Source organism: Cricetulus griseus, chromosome 3, assembly GCF_003668045.3.
Source record: "Cricetulus griseus strain 17A/GY chromosome 3, alternate assembly CriGri-PICRH-1.0, whole genome shotgun sequence".
In the NCBI taxonomy this organism is placed as follows: Eukaryota; Metazoa; Chordata; class Mammalia; order Rodentia; family Cricetidae; genus Cricetulus; species Cricetulus griseus.
In genome coordinates, this window is record NC_048596.1 from 90,136,500 (window position 1) to 90,156,975 (window position 20,476).

The 20,476-nt window shown below is 37.3% G+C and overlaps 1 protein-coding gene across 2 annotated transcripts in view; it reads left to right on the forward strand.

Annotated features, from left to right (window-relative positions):
* Sbf2 (SET binding factor 2) overlaps positions 1 to 20,476 on the forward strand; it is a 342,185-nt gene that overhangs the window by 65,672 nt on the left and 256,037 nt on the right. The window lies entirely within an intron of this gene.

Consider the following 20,476-nt stretch of genomic DNA (forward strand, 5'->3'; position numbering starts at 1 on the left):
AACAGCAGATGTGCTGTGTGCTTGTTGACTTGTTCTAGTAGTGCTTTTAAAGTAGCAGCAAGTTGTTTGTATGTTTGTTCAGTTTTGTAGTCATACTCTCTGCCCTTCAAGGGTCTTTGCTAAAAGTCCAGTTATTGCTGATGTGCATAAAAGTACTGTCGGATCTTTTTCCAAATACTGATTTGCAAAGTTAGAATTAAAATATGTATTACATATCTTCTAGTGTATGTAATATATGTGTGTGGGGCAGCGAAACGTGTGTGCCAGGGTGCATGTGTACAAGTGGGAGGACAATCTTTGGGAATTAGTTCCTTCCACTTTGTTTTTGAGGCAGGATCTTGTTTGTATTATGCTGGGCACTCCAGGCTATTAGGCCCATGAGCATCCACATGATTTTTCCGCCTCTGCCTACTGTTTTGCTGTAGGATTGCTCATATGACACATGTACCACTATTTCTGATATATATATATATATATATATATATATATATATATATATATATATTTTAAGTTCAATGTGGGTTCTAGGCAACTAGCTCAGATTATCAAGCAAGTGCCTTTACCTACTGAGACATCTGTTTGTTCCTATAATAAATATTTTTTACCAAGAGCAGCAGGTCCTGAATGTTTGTATTTGCCATGGGTTTTCTGAAACTTACACAAGGCAGTGTGTGTGTGTGTGTGTGTGTGTGTGTGTGTGTGTGTGTGTGTTGGTTTGAATGAGAATGGACACCATAGACTTATGCATTTGAATGTTTGCTCTGTAGTTAGTTGGTGCAACTATTTGGGAAGATATCTTAGTGTTTCTATTGCTGTGATGAAATACCATGACTAGAGCAACTTGAGGAGGAAAGGGTTTATTTGGTTTACATATCTTGAATCATAGTCTACTGAAAGAAGCCAAGGCCAGAATTCAAACTGGGTGGAAACTTGGAGGCAAGAGTTGATGCAGAGGCCATGGAGAGCCTGCTTACTGGTTTGCTCAGCCTGCTTCCTTTAGCACCCAGGACCACCAGCCCAGTGATGGTACCACCCACAATGAGCTGGGCCCTCCAGTCAATCACTAATATAAAAAATGCCCTGCAGGCTTGTGTATAACCTGATCTTTCTTAAGAAAGCAATTTCTCAGTTGAGGGTCCCTCTTCTAAGACAACTTGAAAACCTCTACCACTGTTTCTTTAAGATCCTATAGTCTCTATGTTTTTTCACTTGCTGGTATTACATAAATCCCATAAACATTTTTGTTTCTCTTCATACATTTTTCTCTTCTTTTTAGTTTATTTGCACATTTGTTGATTGGATTACTTGTTCTTTAAGTTCTTTATTATGAATAGCTGACAAGGTCTCCTCCCATTCTGTTGTCTCTTCACTCTTGTAACAGTGGAACATACACTTAAATGAGATGTATTTAGATCTGTACCCCATTTTTAATTGGATTATTTGGTGTTTTGGCAACTAGCTTCTTGAGTTCTTTGAATATTTTGGAAGTCAGCCCTCTGTCAGATGTGGGGTTGGTGAAGATCTTTTCCCAGTCTGTCGGCTGCCATCTTGTTTTGTTGACTGCGTCCTTTGCCTTACAGAAGCTTCTCAGTTTCAGGAGGTCCCATTTATTAATTGTCGATGTCAGTGTCTATGCTACTGGCTGTATGTTCAGGAAGCTGAAGGTACTTTCCACTTTCTCTTCTAAGAGGTTCAGTGTGGCTGGGTTTATGTTGAGGTCTTTGATCCATTTGGACTTAAGTTGTGTGCATGGCAATAGACATGGATCTATCTTCAGTCTTCTACATGTCAGCATCCAGTTATGCCAACACCATTTGTTGAAGATGCTTTCTTTTTTCCATTGTATGAATTTAGCTACTTTGTCAAAAATCAGGTGTTCGTAGGTGTGTGGATCCATATCAGGGTTTTCAATTAGATTCCATTGGTCTAGATGTCTATTTTTGTGCCAATACTAAGCTGTTTTCAGGACTATAGCTCTATAATAGAGCTTGAAGTCAGGGATGGTGATGCATCCAAAGTTCCTTTATTGTACAGGGTTGTTTTGGCTATCCTGGGTCTTTTGTTTTTCTGTATAAAGTTGAGTATTGTTCTTTCAAGGTCTGTGAAGAATTGTGCTGGGATTTTTGATGGGGATTGCATTAAATTTAAAAGTATACTTTATTTTTTTCCTCTTTTCCCTGTGTGCTTTATCTTTTCAATAATTCATGATGTTTTATTTTTTCTTTGTTGCTTTTTATAATCTTTTTGTTTTGTTTTGTTTTTGAGACTGTTTCTCAGCGTAGCTTTGGAGCTTGTCCTGGAACTCAATCTGTAGACCTGGGTGGCTTCGAACTCACAGAGATCTGCCTATCTCTTCCTCCCGAGTGCTGGGGTTAAAGGTGTGCACCACCACTGCCTGGCTATATAAAAATCATTTTTATTATAAAAATCATTTTTATTGATTTATAATCTGTGTTTTTCTACTTCTGATTATGTAGTTAATTTGTTCTCATTCTCTGGCTTTTTTAATGGTAGAATCTAGAGTAATTATCTTTAGACCTTTATTCATTTGTAATAAAGGTATCTAGATAATACAAGCTAATCTTCAAGTACAGTTTTAATTCCATTTTTCAAGCTTTAGTAAGCTGTTTTCATTTATTCCACTAGAATGTTTATAAGTCTACAGTTTGAATTATCCTTTTCTTCCATATATTATCTAGAATTGTGTTTCAAGGCTCTTAAAACTTTTATAGAGTCCTTTCTTTCATGAGTTTTTAATTTAATTTCAATGTGATCAGAGAATGCAGTGTGTGATCTAAATTATTTATTTGTTTTTTTGTTGTGTTGCTGGAGATTACTTAAAATTTTTTTTGAACCTTTTCCTTGTGGCTCATAATATGGTCTACCTGTTGTGTTTATTTTGGCAGTTACAACTCCCATCAAGTGTTTTACTTTTTGTTGTTGTTTTTCTGTTTAGCTTTATTCTGCCTTCCTTAGGTAGAATTCATTTTATTTATTTATTTATTTATTTATTTATTTATTTTGGTTTTTCAATTCTGATCAGAAAGCATACACATAGTGACAATAATGAGCCTCACTATGAAGAGGAATTCAGATTTTCTCTAAAGTTAGAAGTTTCTTCTGTGAAATACACAACTTTCTTGTCCATAATTTCATTATTAAGAGTTCAGATTAAATAAAGAAGCAGTACATGAATATCAATAATTGTATTTCTTTTAAACACCTTAAAAACTATTATAGCTAAGTTATGTACATTTATGCTTATGTACATTTTGTGCAAACATGAAAGGTATTTATAACTTTATGTTATTCTCTGTTTTGCCCACCTCCTTGATTAGCAGTATTTGGATACCACCTTACTGTTTGCAAAGATATTTTGCAGTGTGATCTTCCTTTGACTTTTCTTTTTGTTGTTAGTTTTTTCAAGAAAGGGTTTCTCTTTGTAGCCTTGGCTGCCCTACAACTCACTCTGTAGACAAGGCTGTCCTTGAACTCACAGAGATCTTCCTGCCTCTGCCCTGAGTGCTGGAATTAAAGGTATTCGCCACCACTGCCCAGTTCCTTTGACTTTTATTAACCTTTCCAGGAAGGGAATTCTAGTCAAAGATATCAACAAATATATGGAATCTTACAGACTTTCTACCTAATCAGAAGGAAAGCAGGACCCAAAGAAGGGGTGACTAAGTGGGCAGAGCAGTTCAGGGGTGATTATACACGTTGACAGCTAGGTACTGTGCCATAGTACAATCATTTAGAGCACACACATATCTTCAGATTCCTTTAGGTCCTTGAAAGTTAGGTCAATGAATTTAAGAATGTAAGGTTAGTAAATGTGTTTTCCTCTAAGGCAAATAAATGTCAACCATTAGCATAGAGAGTTGGGAGGAACCCTTTAGTTATGTAGGAGTCTTACAAGAAATGCTGACTGGTGTTTCTGTAATGATTTCACCCCAATTCCAGGAGGTTTAGGTCATGTGTGATCATTAGGTAATTGCTCTAGTTCTGCCTTTGCCCTTACTTGGTCATATAACCTCCCATTTCATGCCTGTTCTTGTTTCTGTTTGGCAGTTGACCTTTTCACACAGACTTGGCAGGGGGGGAATCCCCAAACCCCACACACAACAATGAAATACCTTCATCTCATGTTTGCCCATACTCTAGGAATGCCTTTTAAAGACTGCTTTGAAGGGCTTAAGTTTGAGTGCTTTTTCTCAGGTGCATAGCAGGGCATTTATTTTAAGGAAGAGCTAAAACAGATGAACATCTCAAAAACTAGCATTTTTCCCATTCAGCAAAATAGACTTAAAGATTAATATAAAGAAAATATATTGAAAATTAATGTAAATGTTTAAAGCATAAAGAAAATATATTAAAAGGTAAATATAAAAATAATATATTTAAGATGAATTCTCTGAAATATTTAAAAATATTTCAGTCAAACTTAAGTGTTAAATTTACATTTAAGTACCACTTTTTCCATTACTTTTTCCACCCTATAGAAATAATGTTTTTAGAGGGATTGATCTCAGGATTTACTGCTTGTTTCTGAGCCTGGGTCTCACTGTGTTACTTAAGCTGGACTCAAGTGTTCAGCCTTCTGAATCTGAGGTTTTTGAGTCTGAAAAGTCCAAGTTTGGATTGCTATGGCTAGTGAAGACCTTGAACTGCATCATAGTCTGGGAGGTGCAGGACACCTGTGTGAGCAGTCACCAGGACACATAGAAGAGGCCACACACATGAGGTGTCTTCACTGTCTAGCCAGATCTCAGAAAAACTAATCTCTTGAGAGGCAACATACTTCTTTGATACAGATTTAATCCCTGCTAGGGTAGTTCTCCCAGTGACCTAATAACCTCCCACTGGGCACCATTTCCTTGAAATAATGCTATATTGGGGATTAGGCTTCCAACACAAGACCCCTTGGGAGACAAACCCATCAAAACCCTAGCAACTCCTTCTGTTAAATTGGGTTCTGTGACTTGCTTTTGAAAATGGAATATAGGCAAAAAACAATGAACCTGACCTCTAAACCCACCTCTGAAACCTTTCAAACTTTTTATGCTCTCTTTATTTTTTGATTGTCCATGTGCAGAATAATTAGTTGGGGAGATGTTTGAGGCCCTGGGATAGAAACTACAAAATCATTTAGTAGAAAGTCATTTGTCCTGTTGGTAGGTGGTAGTGCACGCCTTTAATCCCAGCACTCGGGAGGCAGAGGCAGGAGGATCTCTGTGAGTATGAGACCAACGTGGTCTACAAGAACTAGTTCCAGGACAGCCTCCAAAGCAATACAGAGAAACCCTTTCTCGAAAAACCAAAACAACAACGACAGTCATCTGTCCTTTCCTTAAATGGATCATGCCATAATAAAGAAGACTTTTGTTATGTAAACCACTGAAACTTTTGAGTTGATTGTTACAGCAGAGAGGGTTAGTTACTCTAGATAATACAGAAATTGATATTACCAAAATGGGGTGTTACTATGTCTTAGGATTTCTATTGCTGTGAAGAGACACCATGACCACAACAACTCTTATAAAGGAAAGCATTTAATTGGGTGACTTACAGATCAGAGGTTCATTCTGTTATCATCATGGTAGAACATGGCAGTGTGTAGGCAGACATGGTGCTGGAGAAGTAGCTAAGATGGGATAATTTAAGAAAAGCTGTTTAGAAACAAGCCAAGCTAAGGCCAGGCATTCATAAGAAAGAATAAGACTCCGTGTGTATTTATTTGGGAGCTGGGTGGCGGGTCCCCCAAAGAGTAAAGAGTATAAGTAATCAACCATAGTGTGTCACTGTGGAGGTGGGCTTTCAGGTCTCATATATGGTCAAGCTGGAATTAAAAGCTTAGAAGATTTGTAATTAACTTGATCTAGTAATGCTGTTTATTTTATTTTATTATAACTACTTACTTGATTTCTTTCTTCTAGACTGTAGTGTTTTAGAAAGCAAAGTCAGCTGTAATTCACTGTTGTATATTATTAGTGACTATGATAGTCTGCAATAGTTACAGAATAAATATTGAACAAATATATCAATTACATTGGCATAGAGTAGTAGTATTCTAGAGTTTATAAAGGAATATACCAATTATTAAGTCCACTAGGAACTCTCAATCAAACCAAAGGTTTTATTAAGTGATAATGACAAATACTGAACAAATTTAGAGAATTTAAGTCTTATTAGGGGTCATTTGTAAGATTTTTTTCCTAAAAATAAACTTTATCTTAATTAAGGTAAGCTGTGATTTTTTTTTTTTTTGTAAACCTTTGGTAAGTATTTATTGAAATTTTTTTCAGATTTTTTTTAATTTGAATTAGAAACAAGATTGCTTTACATGTCAATCCTAGTTCCCTTCTCCCTCCTGTCCTCCCTCCCCCCAACTAAAACCCTACCTATCACATATCCTTTCTGCTCCCCCTGGAGGGTGAGACCTTCTGTAGGGTGTCATCAGAGTCTATCGTATCCTTTGGGATAGTGCGTAGGCCTACTCCCGTGTGTCTTGGCTCAGGGAGTATACCTCTATGTGGAAAGGGCTCCCAAAGTCCACTCTTATGCTAGGGATAAGTACTGAACTACTACAGGAGATCCCATAGATTTCCAAGGTTTCCTCACTGAAACCCATGTTCCTGGGATCTGGATCAGTCCCATGCTGGTATCCCAGCTATCAGTCTGGGGACCAAGAGCTCTCCGATGTTCAGGTCAGCTGTTTCTGTGGATTTCACCAGCCTGGTCTGGACCCCTTTGCTCATCACTCATCCTTCTCTGCAACTGGATTCCAGTTCAGTTCAGTGATTAGTTGTGGGTGTCTGCTTCTACTTCTACCAGCTGCTGGATGAGGGCTATCGGGTGGCATACAAGTCAGTCATCAATCTCATTATCAGGGGAGGGCATTTAAGGTAGCCTCTCCTCTGTGGCTTAGATTGTTAGCTGGTGTCGTCTTTGTAGATCTCCAGACATCTCCCTAGTGCCTGATTTCTCTGTAAAACTAAAATGTCTCCCTCTATTATGGCATCTCCATTCTTGCTATCTTCTATTCTTTCCCCGACTCAATCTTTCTGCTCTCTCATGTCTTCCTCACTCCTCCTCTTCTCCCCTTCTCATAAGCTGTGATGTTTTAAAACAGTGGCAGTGAAGTTCTTTGGCATTTTTTTTCCATCAAGGTATATGCCTTTCTTCTTTCTTTGAATCTGGATGGTCTTGTATCTGTCTGACTGTGACAAAAGAACATGGACTTCTGAGGCTAGTTCATAAGTAGTGACCCAGATGTCTCTCTTGTCCTTGGCATACTTACACTTGAATCCTTTAACCACATGTATATCATCAGTTAAGTTTCCCATCGCTGTGGCGAAATACTTGACTGAAGCAACTTAAGGGGAAAGGTCTGTGGTTTCATGGAATGTAGTCCATCTCATCTGGCCTCAATAAATCAATTTTAGGAAAATTAAAATATTTTTAATGATTTACTTTAATTATGTGTACATGGGAATATCTGTGTGTGGGTTTGTGTGTAGGAATATACATACCTATAGGCCCACAGAGGTTGGAGGCACAAGAGTTCTTGGAGCTGCAGTCACAAGTTGTGAGCTCTCAGATGTGGATGCTGGGAACTGAACTTAGGTTCTCTATAAGAACAGTATGTATGTGCTGTTAACTCTGAGCCATCTCTTCAGCCCTGAGAATTACATTTTTAATAATATTGATCTAGCAGAGCATAAGCCTAAAAATTTCTGATTGTTTAGATCATTGAGTCATAGGTGTTTTGTAGATGTTTTGCAACATTGTTAATATCACTTGTCAGTTCTGGTAACTTTTTTATTGTTTTTAAAATTTTATTTGATAACTTTCATTTATATTTAGAAAACACTTAATCTTTTCAAATAATAATAATAACACCACATTTGTGACTGTGCAAGTGTAGTCATAATAGCCTTTAATTTTACAAAGTTTTTTTTTGTGCAGAAACAGTATTTTAAGGCAGATGTTAAGATTAAATAATAATGTGTTTTTTTTAAACCATTAAATCTTACTGGGTGCTTTTAGTGTTTTATAGGTTATCATTTCAGAGCAGCAGCAGCAGCAATAGTAGTAACTAGTGTTACATTTTTTTGTTTCTTGTGGGTTATATCACAGGGGGTCAGGGGATCTCTGTTACACTTTCCTTTGACCTCCTTTTATGGGCAAAAGTCAACATACTTTATGACTGACATTGGTAACATTTAACTAAAGACAGAAAAATGGTACAATTTTCTATTTGCACCCCAATACAATTGCTATTTTATGAGTTAATAGTATTTACAATTTAAAGATGCTTTACAAGCCTTCTGACTTTGTTGACAGGATATTTCATCTTTGGATATATATTTGATACATACTTTATGAAGGCAGCCCGAGTTTCTAGTAATCTTAAAGCATACTTGTATCAGTTACACATTCTGTCATTACATTGTTAGGAAGTACCTTTCTTTAAACCATTGTTCTCTTGGAGAACATTGTTCTCTTATGAATAATCTGAAGATAAATTCTGAACATGAACCTTCTTCATACTTTCAATGTTGTGTTGTATTGGTTGATTACAGTCAGTCTACAAGTTTAATGTATGTGTTCTGTAGGAAAGTTTTGACAATATGATTTTACAGCATATGGCCACTGATTGGTATTTATAAATCACAAGAAATATTTTAAAGAACAGTAATTTTATATCTGCTATATTTGGATCTACTTTCTTTGAGAAATACCAAAATACATCTTTTAGAATTTAGGTAGATAGAAGACATTTTTGAGTCAATAAAACTAACTTTGAAATGCAAGGATATTCCTAGAATTTATGACTTCTGTGTTATATAAGAGACTTTTTTACCCTGTTCCTGATTTTTAATTGTGGGAGTTAGGCTTTGTATTTGTTTTACATTGTAGGAGGATTTCACTGTATTATTCCTTTAAATAATGAAAAAGCCAAAGCTAAATTCTCTTACCACATTTCTAGTAGATATGAAAGTTGATTTGTGTATAAATAGCAGGTATACAGTAAGTAATTAACTTTCTGCACTGTTTCGTATTTTAGAATTGCTTATCTAGATCCAGTCTTTTTGCTGTGAGAAATTTAAAAACTAGTATTGTTTATGCATGTAACACAGGTTACTCTTTTACAGCTCATAATTTCTGTATTTGCTTCTCCAAACTTCACTATTAGCAGTGAAAGAACTTGATGCTGAAATCTTGAAAAACACATGTTTCTAAGGGCAGGTGCAGAGTTGGCAAAGTATAAGAATTAAAGAGATGGATAACTCTTTCTAGCTGAGTGTTATAGCTAATGTTCCAAGAAGTGAGATTTGGGCGTAGAAACTTCATGGCATAGTTTCTTGGTGAATACAAGTTTTGTATAAGGGCGATGGTAAGGTTATACTTGAGATGACACATCTGTCAGGAATTTTGTTCAAGAGCTGGATAGGTGCATCACTGTGATCTCATTTTTTTTCATGTGTAGTGAGGGTACATGTGTACATGTAGAAGCCAGAGGGCAATCTTGAATATTATCCTAAGGAATACCATAAACCTCTTTTGAGACAGGGTCTGTTTTAGCCTGGAGCTCACCAAATAGGCTAAACTGTGCTGGTCAGCAAGATGCAGGAATCCTCCTATCACTATCTCCCTTGTGCTGGGTATGTAATTAAGTTTACTAAATATATATACTAAATATAAATATGTAATTAACTATACTAGATATGTATATTTCAGTTGCCACTCACAATATATTGTATATGTGTGTGTGTGTGTGTGTGTGTGTGTGTGTATTCCACTGACACACACACACACACACACACACATATAATTATAGCCCCTGACTTTTGGCAAAGGTGCAAAAGCAATTCAATGGATAATAGCCTTCCTAGGAAGTGGAGCTAAGATCAGTTGGATATCAGTAGACATCCCCCACATCCCCCTCACCTCCCCCCAAATTGGCCATAAAATGCATGATTTGTACAAAATAACTCAGAATGGATCTTAGATTGATGTTTAAAATGCAAAACTATATAACATTTAGGAGAAAACAAACAGAACATCTTTAAGAACTAAAACTAGAGATTTCTCAGAAATACAAAACACGTGACCTGTAAAAGTAAAAATGGTACATTTCAATTCATTAAAATTAGTAGGTTTTGTCCCACTAAATATCCTGTGATGAGAAAAAAGGGCTGAGACAAAAAAAAAAAAATTAGCCGATCATTAATCCAGCAAAAGACTTAAGACAAGCCGGGCGTTGGTGGAGCACGCCTTTAATCCTTGCACTCGGGAGGCAGAGGCAGGCGGATCTCTCTGAGTTCAAGGACAACCTGGTCTCTCTGAGTTCAAGGACAACCTGGTCTCCAGAGCGAGTGACAGGATAGGCTCCAAAGCTACACAGAGAAACCCTGTCTCAAAAAACAAAAAAACAAACAAACAAAAAAAAAAGACTTAAGACATAATACTTTGGAAACTCAAACATCAATCTTGAAAACAATAACAACAGAACAGCCTATTTAGAAAATGAACATTTCTCTGTCTCCTCATTCATTAATTTTTTTTCTTCCTGGTAAACTCATTCAACGCCTTTCCTGGGGTAAGTATTCTCTTTAGTCCAGATAAAGTCACAAATCATGTTACATACAGAGGCTTGACAGGAATCCCTTTTTGACTGGTTATTGAATTTCAGTAGAGGTTTTTGGGCAGCCAGTACACCCAGGTATAGAGATTGATTTTGTGAGAGAATGAGGTTCATATGATGGATATGTTTCCAAAGATTCCCCTATAGGAAGTTAGCAAGTGTTGAAGGGCTCCATGCATCTCTGTGTTAGATAAGATGATGTACCTGTTACTAAAGCATCCAATGATAAAGTTCCTGAGCAGGCTTTGTGATCTGCTTTCAAAACAATAGAGGTCATCAACAAATTAATAGTTGCTAGGGATTTGTGTTAATGTGTTGCTAGAGTTTCTTGTCCCTCCAGGTCCTGCCGCTTCAGCTGCAAATGAACACACAGAGCCACTATATTAATTATTAAACTGTTGGTTGATGGCTAGGGTTTCTTATTGGTTAACTCTGTCTTAATTATTAACCCATTTCTATTAATCTATGTATTTCCACGTGGTCTTGGCTTACCGGAGAATGCCTGAACCTGTTACTCCTTTGTGGTCTACATGGCGTCCCTTCCCAGCACCTCTCTCCATCTACTTTTCCCAGAATTCTCCTAGTCTCCTAGTCCTGCCTATCTTCCTGACTCTATTGGCCCAGCAGTGTCTTATTCATCAACCAATAAGAGAAACATATATACAGAAGGACATTCCCCCCATCATTAATGGGAAGTGGTTAGATGAACCCATAAATATGTAGCTCATGGCAGAGCTACAGGGTTAATTTTTTTCAATTGGTGATGATCATTATACAAATATATGCATGTAATAAAATGACATTCAAGTGCATGTGCGTAGTATGTTAGTATCCTTTTTCTGATTATGATACCATACAATAGGTAAAGAGTAGCCCCTGGGGAGAACTGAGTAAAGAATACAGGGTATTTCATTGTACTGTCTTTGTTAACATGATAAGATTTTGTAGTTATTTTAAAGTATTGTTTACCAGAATAATATTGAAATTTGACAATATTAAATTTTTATCTAGCCCCCCTCTTTAGTATAACTGATTAAAGAAACTGTCTGTTTCTTTACAATAACCAATGCATGGTTATTGTTCATAAGGCATTTTTTTTTTTTTTTTTTGAAAAGCTGTTCTGGTATACTTCCCAGAAAATTAGAAATTCTTGTCTGGGTACAAGTCCTTTTGGAAGTAAAGTGATTTCCAGTGAATTACCCAATCAAGAAAATTAATGAGGATCAAATTAGATTTTGAGCTCCTGTTTTACTCATAATTTAATTTCTTAGTTTTTTTTTTTTTTTTTTTTACTGTAGTTAAGTATACTGAGTGATTGTGGTTAATTAAAAGTTGTTGGGTCTTTGGAAGAAAGGAAAGAAATTACAAGGAAATAACCCATTTTAATCAAGACTTCTAGGAAAATTGTAGTAAAGAAGCAGGACAAAGTATTTCATTTTAAGCAAGACTAGTATAATCAACTTGTTTGGATACGATCTGCTTGTTCAGGTAGTGAGGACTTCCTGTTTTCATAGCTGATTTAAACTAGGTAAGAAAGTAAGAAGGAAGAGAAACATTTATTCATATGAAATGATTAGCAGCTGCAGTTTGAAAATAAGTTATTTCCTCTGCTTGTTAAACTGATGAAATGTTTATAATGTTCCCAGTTCACTATCTTGGTGAGCATTCCCCTACAAACTGAATTAATAAATAAAATTTTGTTAACACGGTAAGATTCTTAGTAATTGCTATTTTTTATTATAATTAAAATGGATAAAATCTATTTCTCATTTTCATTCTAAAATCAGTTTAGGAGTTTGACTTTAAAGTTGTATTTGTATCTAATGCACAGTTGTTCAAGTTTTTAACCTTTCCTTTTTAAATAACTTCTTTGACTCTTTAGGAGTTTCAAATCATGCATCCTAATTTTGTTCACCTCCCAATCCCCCCCATTCTCCCCTCTTTCCTGCCACACCCTTCAATAAGGAAACAAAACAAGCAAGTGAACAAAAGCAAGACAAAAAACAAAACAACAAAATCAAAACAAAAAACCCCAAACCACAACAACAGAAAAGTCTTTTTGCTTCTCCTCATTTCCTGCTTCTCCAACATCTCTTCATTCATCCTGGTGGCAATGGAGGCTTTAGTGTGCCATGTGGTATACCTCTTTGTCCCATCGGCTGTACTGGCAAATGTTCATTGCAATGAATCATTGGTCTGGTTCAAGGGCTCTGGTTTCTGGGACACCATCATCACTGGATCCTCACCAGAACTCTGGGATAGACTGTGGCTGCCATGAGTCTCAGAGATCTTGCATGTATCATTCCACAGGACCAGCCCCTTCACCAGCTCCACCAGGTTGTAGATGGCTTAGGTGCTAGGGTGTGTCAACCCAAAGCCTGGTTGTGGATCTGGATAGTAGCCATGTCTGGGCCCCTGGAGCCACTCACAGCACCTCTACATGCATGCCCTCAGGGTCAATTCACCCTGGCCTGTGGTGAGGGGCGGGGGCCATCTCTCCAGCATGCAGGGACCAGCTCTTTTGCTGTAGTATCCAGCTAGAGGCAGGGCCAGTGAAGGGTCTAGCTTAGCATGGCCCTCTGATTTACTCTCTGATGGTTCCTAGGGTGGAGTGCGGTGGTAGCAAGACTAGTATGGTGGCTTCTAGTCATTGCCCTACAAGGATTGTGTGTGGGGCCTTGGTCTCTTCCTCTTTCTCCAATGGAATTAGGTCTGCTCTGTTTACTCCCTGCCATGAGTTGTTTGACCATGGGACCAAAAGGAATGGTGTCAACCAGTCATGAACTGAAGCTTCTAAAATTGTGAGCAAAAGCAAACCTTTTCTTTATAGGTTGATGGTGTTGGGTTCTTGGTATAGTAACAGAAAGAAATCATATCGACTAATCTTAAAGGAGAAAATACAAGTCATTACAACATAATTACTACTACTTAGTTAAGTAAACAACTTAGAAAAAAGAAAAATTTACTCAACTATATTGCACATATTTATGAGCTGAACCTGATGTTGCCATTGTAGGGAAAAGGGACCAGCCAAAGGAACACACCCTGAGCAGAGCCAAAAAAACATACTTTGGCCCTGCAACCAGAACCAAAGAAATGCACCCTGACCCTGAATCCAGTGCCAAAGAAACACACTTTGTCCCTGGAATCAGAGCCTGTGAAAGAAATGCACCCTGGTCCTAAAAATTAGAGCCAAAAGGGTAAAAAGGACCAGTGAAAGAAACACACTTTGGCCCTGAAACCAGAGCCAAATCTGACCCTAAACCTGTGCAGAAAACTAACCAATCCCTGAGCAGGAGATCTAGTCAGTCTGAGTTCAGGGATTGAAATCTCACCAATCTCCACCCTGGAAAAACTCTGCCTCCTAAGAATCTCTATATAAACCCTGTGTCTGTTCAGCTTGTGGCTGTTCAGGCCATCCTGGCAGAGGGCAGCCACTCTCCTGGATTCTTCCCTACCAGTAAATTTCTTGAATGAGGTTTGGGTAAGACCTCTTGCATTAGAGCAGAAACGACCCTGGGCAGAGCAGAGCATGGCTGTAACACTTTTTGCCAGGTTTTGCCTGGTTAAGCAGACTTGTTACACTCTGCTCTGTGTGTGTGTGTGTGTGTGGGGGCCTGGAGCTGAACGGTAACAGCTTGGTTGGGGAAACCCTCTCCTGCTGGAGCAGAGCTCATACACTGGGGAAGCCTTTCCCTGAAGCGGGGATGTAAGCTGCTATATTTACTGTGACCTGTGGTATTCCTTGGCTACCAAGTGCCAGGATACCTTTCCATCCAAACTGTAACACTCAGTATTCTGTGACTCAAGTGCCAGAATATTTTCCATCCAAGCTGTAACACTTAATATTCTTTGGCTCCCGAGTGCCATAATCCACCCCGTCCATCCCATCCGAGCCTTCGAAATGCTTACAGACATTCTTACTCTCACCAGACTCTTCCTCGAGTGTCTCTTTAGAAGATAGACATACATTACAGGCATCCAGGGTTTTAGTATTTTATGGCACGGCAACCCCTGATTCATCTTGAATTTCAGTAGGTAATATAACAGGTGAATCCAGCTGTTGAAGTACTAAGACCTAGGCAGGGAGGGACAAAGTCATAGTAATGTGGTGACTCATGAAAGAGTTGCTATGGCAGAAAACAGATAGGCATAGACAAGATAGGGGTGTATGTGTGTAACTGCAAAAGCACACACCTTAAAAGTCATGCACATTCCAAAAACTACATACTAGCAATATTTCACCATGGATAGCTAAAGTATTCTTTGGGAGTATTAGGTCTCATCATCTCCTGTAACAAGTGATGCTTAAAATAAGGTGTGAGTGACAGCCAAAGGGTTCTCCTATGAGGGAAACCAACTTCCCTTTAAACAAGATTTGTGATACTTAATTTTATTCTTTTACTGTTGGTTTGTTTGACCTAATTTTACTACTTGGGCTCTTTGCACACAGTTAAGAGTGTTGAATAAGTGAGATGTTAGAAAATTCTTGTTCAAATATTTAGTAGCTTTTCATGCTTTTTTGAGTCCTAGCTTCATACTCTAAAATATCAGAGAAATGTAGTTTATTCTCCACATCTTTAAGAAAATTCTTGGTTAGTGGGAAATATATTCTTAGAGCATTGTTGGCCACTTTGCATTATTATTATTATTATTATTATTATTATTATTATTATTATTATTATTTTAATTAAATAGGTAACTTCTGGTGAAAGATCAACTACTAGTCATGCTTAAAATTGACTGTGTGCCACAGTTTTCCTCCCCTTCTCATTACTGTGCAGTGGGGGAAAGAACAAAAAAAATTTCCTGATGGAAACACTGTTGGGGTCTTTATATAAATAGAGGTGGGGATGAGGGTCAAGAACATTTCCATATTGGTGTTAAAGTCTCCCATAAGGACAAGTTAGGCTGAATGAATCCTTGAAATAAAAAGGAAAATTGAGAGATTTCAGAGAAGGAAATATGCTGAGTCTCAGCAAACCAGGTTAACTTGAAAACTGTTTCACCTATATTTCAGCCATTGCCTCTCTGTTTATGTATTATTTAATTTCTGTGAGCTGGTTACATATCAGTTGGTGGATGATACTTATTTGATATTGTCTACATTATGAAAATAATTTCACTCTTAAGGAATTAAGCATCTGTAGTTTACTGCTCTTTTCAATTTATATATTAGACTTGAAGTCAGAGAATCTTTTTAATGAAGAAAACAAGCACCCCCCCCATTGCATTGTTGGGTGTCTTTAAGGATGCACATCAGTATGAATATTTAAACATGACAGTCATTACTGATAAATATACTCATTGCAAAAGACCAGGGGGCAGGGATTCTCAGTCTTTGTTCTATAAAGTTTAGAAAACATGCTGAAAATCAGAGAATTAGGCAAAGATCACAGATTTATGTAGTCAAGTATATTATAAATACAGCTACCTTAATTTTGAGTCTAGGATTTCCATTTTAAATATGTTAATATGTAAAATCACTCCTATGTGACATTGTTCAACCCTGACCATTGCAAAATATCTGCTGGCAGGATATGAACTTGGAAGAGCAGAATGTTCTTTTTTTAGTAGCGCCCCCCCCCCCCCCCCCGCAGATGTGACTTTAACAAAGGAAGGTGTTTGTGTGTGTGTGTGTGAGAGGGGGGGGGAGAAGTGTAATCAGTGGTAGAAATAGCAACAATCATTTGTTAAAGTAATTTAGATATAGAAATTATGTAACTGTTTAAAAGTATATGGCTTGGGAATCCAGGGCAGGATGATTGTGAATTTAATGCCATGCTGAGCCATTATAAGACCCCCTTTAAAAGGTCCTATATTTGTGTTCTGAAAATTAAAAATAACTTGTTTAACCATCATTTCTGATTTTATGGAAAACAGACTTAGTTTTTCTTCTAAAGTGGAAGATGAAAGTTGATGGTGATAGTTCTTGTCTCTTACACAAGTACATCATGATATTAGAAATACATTGCATGCACAGTATAAGCAACCACTTAGAAAAGAGTGGGAAACATTGTTTATAAGTACTTTCTCCTATTGCACACATTAGAAACATGCATTTTCTGATTTACATTTCAAGGTTGAAATTAGTTTCATTGTGCTAAATTAGATGTTGAAAAAATTTAAACATTCCTATTTTGGTGAAGAATTTGACTACATGTATTTGGTTGATTATAAGTCCTGTCCTGCCTAACTCTTGACTTACTGCATTTTTTCCTTTGTTGTACTTGAGTCCCTGTTGTAATCTGGAATGCAAAAAGAACTTCCAGGAAGGACATAAGTCTTACTTTAAAAATGTACAAATAGGAATAGAGTCATCAGTCAGTGACTAAGGATAGCTGACTTCAATTTGCTGCTGTTTAAATTGTCTAATATCCTGCACATCAGTGTAACTAACATTTGCATTCAGTATCTTTAACTCTGGTTGAGGTGAAAGGAAAGGTGAATTCTAATAATGAATCAGAGCAGGAATTGAAAGAGGCTTTGTTTGTTTCTTTAACTTGTTTTGTAATAAGATCAGATGTTTCAATGGATAACCAAGTTGTAGTGACACAAGGAATTGCACGTTGCTTTGTGAGATGAAAATTCTTCTCATTCATCATGAATTCCAGAAAGAGGACTTTTGACCAGAAGTATTATATTCCTTCCTCCCCACCCCTTTAAAACTAGATATCCTCATTCTTTAGGAATTCTATAGCATTACAGCTTTACATTAATCCTTGAGAGGAGTCATATTGTGTGGTTGTAATCAGGGAGAAAAAAAGTGTGACTAGTACCTGAGAGCGACTCTTCAGGCTGTGTCACTAAGTTCAAACACAACTTTGTATTCTAAGAGGTCACCAATGTTTGTCCACTCGTTCCCTTTCAATAATCACACTTAATCAGTCTACTCCAAAAACTGGAAAGTCATCAGTTAAAATGCAAGATGGGCCTGTTTGTATTTTAAAGTTTCATTAAGTTGAAATGCTAAGTAGAGCATAGGGTTTGGTTCTTAAAGTTTGATTTGCTTGTCCATGTGTTAATACTGTGAGAACAAAACAGTTCCCAAACTGGGCTTTGGACTAGCTGATCTACTTTAACTCTTTGGTTGAGGATTTCATTTAATTTTCCAAGCTTGAGTTTTCTGTCTTTAAAGCCATCCTTCCCCTCCATTTCTTGTTAGCGGCTCCCTTCCTCTTTGCTGCCGTTCACCTGCCCCTCTCTCTTCTAGCCTCTCCTTCTCCTTCACTCTCCAGTTCTTTTTCATTGAACCCAGGGCCTCATCAGCCTACTTTCTTTTTTTTTTTGGTTTTTAAAATTTATTTATTTATTATATGTACAGTGTTCGGCACCAAATCTCATTACAGATGGTTGTGAGCCACCATGTGGTTGCTGGGAATTGAACTCAGGACCTTTGGAAGAGCAGGCAGTGCTCTTAACCGCTGAGCCATTTCTCCAGCCCCAGCCTACTTGCTTTCTCTCACTAAGCTATACTGTATCCCTAAAAGACTCTCCTCTTTCTGAAGTTTCTCCTCTGATGGAGAAGAGATGGCTGCTTTCCACACTACTAAGGCTTTTAAGATCTATTAGGGGAAAGTAATTGTTTAGAAAGGAACAGGTGTAACCTTATAATTATAAAACAGCAAGAACCTAACTATATTGAGAACTCAGAATGAATTTGAGTGAAACCTCAATGAATGAATTGAGCCTGAAGGCTGGCTAGGAATTTTTTTTTTTTTTTTTTTTCTGCTATGGAGACACTGGTAGTGAACAGACCAAAGCAGAGTTCTAAGAGAAAGATAGAAACTCGCTCAAAGAGACTGGGCCTGACTTAATCAGGGAGCTAAGTCAGGGAATGGTGGGGAGAAAAGTAGAAACTCTAAATTTATGAAGCCAGGGAGTGGAGGGCATTGAAAGTTGTGTGGTGTCTGTATTTGAAGTAGGAAGCAATATGAAACCGTTGTAATTTGTTGGCTTGTTTTCTTAAGACACTGGGTTCAACTATGATGCCCTTGAACTCCTGATTCTCTTGCTTCTTCCCCACCCCAAGTGCTAAGATTGTAGGCATGTATCATATCCAGACCATTATAGATTCTTGTACAATAGTAAAACAATGTACTGGAACTTTTTGGGTGAGTTTAGAAGAAACTATTTTGATTTTTTTTTTGACTAATTTATTAACCATCTCCTGCCATTGCAAATGAGCGACAAGTTCTTAAAGATTTCACCTTTTTTAGATTTTATTTTATTTAATGTACATTGGTGTTTTGCCTGCATGTATGTCTGTATGAGCGTGTCAGATCCCCTGAACTGGAGTTATAGACACCTGTATTACATGAGCTATGGATGACAGCTTATTTGCTTTTCCAGTTCTGAATTGCCAAGTGGGTGCTGGAAATTGAACCCAGGTCCTCTGAACGAGCAGCCAGTAAATGCTCTTAACCACTGATCCAACCCTCACACCCCCCCCATCCCCAGCCCCAAGATTTCACATTTTTTACTGCATTTAACTGACTTACATAGTATGTGGCCACCACTTTATATGTGTGGTCTTATTTTCTGTTTGAGAGCAGTATGACGGTTTAATTTTTTTAAACAAATGTAAATATTTTTAACCAAAGTTGTGTTCAAACAAATATATATTTTATGAGCATAGTTTTTTTGTTTGTTTGGTTTGGCTTTTCAAGACAGGGTTTTTCCATGTAAGACATCTGGTTGTCTTGGAACTCCTTCTGTAGACCAGACTGGCTTCTAACTCAGAGTTCTGTCTGCCTCTGCCTCCCAAGAGCTGGGATTACGGGTGTGTACTACCCGGCTGCATAGTTGTGTTTGTTGTGATGTCTTATTGGCTACCTGGTATCAGTTTGTTTGAACATAAATTGTAAGGTTTGTGTGACTGTAGAAATATTAGAGTGAAAGATGTGTCTTAGGACCAAGGTTACTTGGTATTTTCATAAATTTCTTCAGCAGCATCAGTGTCTAGTATAGTAGGAGACTCGGTTAGTATCACATGTGAATAGTTGAAGCAGTAAAGGAGGTAGGGAGAGTTTCAGGCTTTAATACTTGAAATTAGCCCAAATCAGTAAGAATAGTAAGAGAAAATCAAATCTGTGTACTCCTAAAGAACAGTTAGTGAAAATTTTGTTTTCATTGTATTTACCTGTGTGTGTGTGTGTGTGTGTGTGTGTGTGTGTGTGTGTGTGTGTGTGTGTGTAGGTGACTTGGCAGTTTCTTACTTTGGATTTTATATCTTAAAACTGGGGTACTAAACCATGCTCTTTCTCTTTTCTCAGAATGGTTGTGAGAAACAAGTGAAAGATAATCTGTTTTAAGATGACTTAAAGGATATGTAAACTTGTGTTTCCCAAATGCATCACTATTTCCTCTACTATGATTTGAATATGTACTCTGAAGTTGAGACTTTAGAAATTTGAGTGTGGTGCTGTGTGGTATTGAGAAGAGGTCCAAATGGGATGTAAGTCATGAGGACATAGACCCTGTGGAATGGATTAACACTGTTATCAAGGGAAGGGTTCTGTGGGAATGGATTTACTACCTTTTTTCTGTCTGTCCTACTCCTTTGCCCTTGTACTTTCAGCCATAGACCTTTGCCAGAACTTGAACAAACAAACGTGGTCTTTGGGAATGTATGTATGTGTGTGTATGTATTACTTTATGTGTAATCTTTACATTTAAGAACTAAATTTTTCAAACAAGCAAGAAAATAAACACAAGAAGTAGAACTAATAATAATAAGGATAAAATAATAAAATTAGTTAAAGCACAAATTCATTTAAAATGAATGTAGATAAATAGCACAGAGATGCAAAGAAAAGAGTAAAAGAT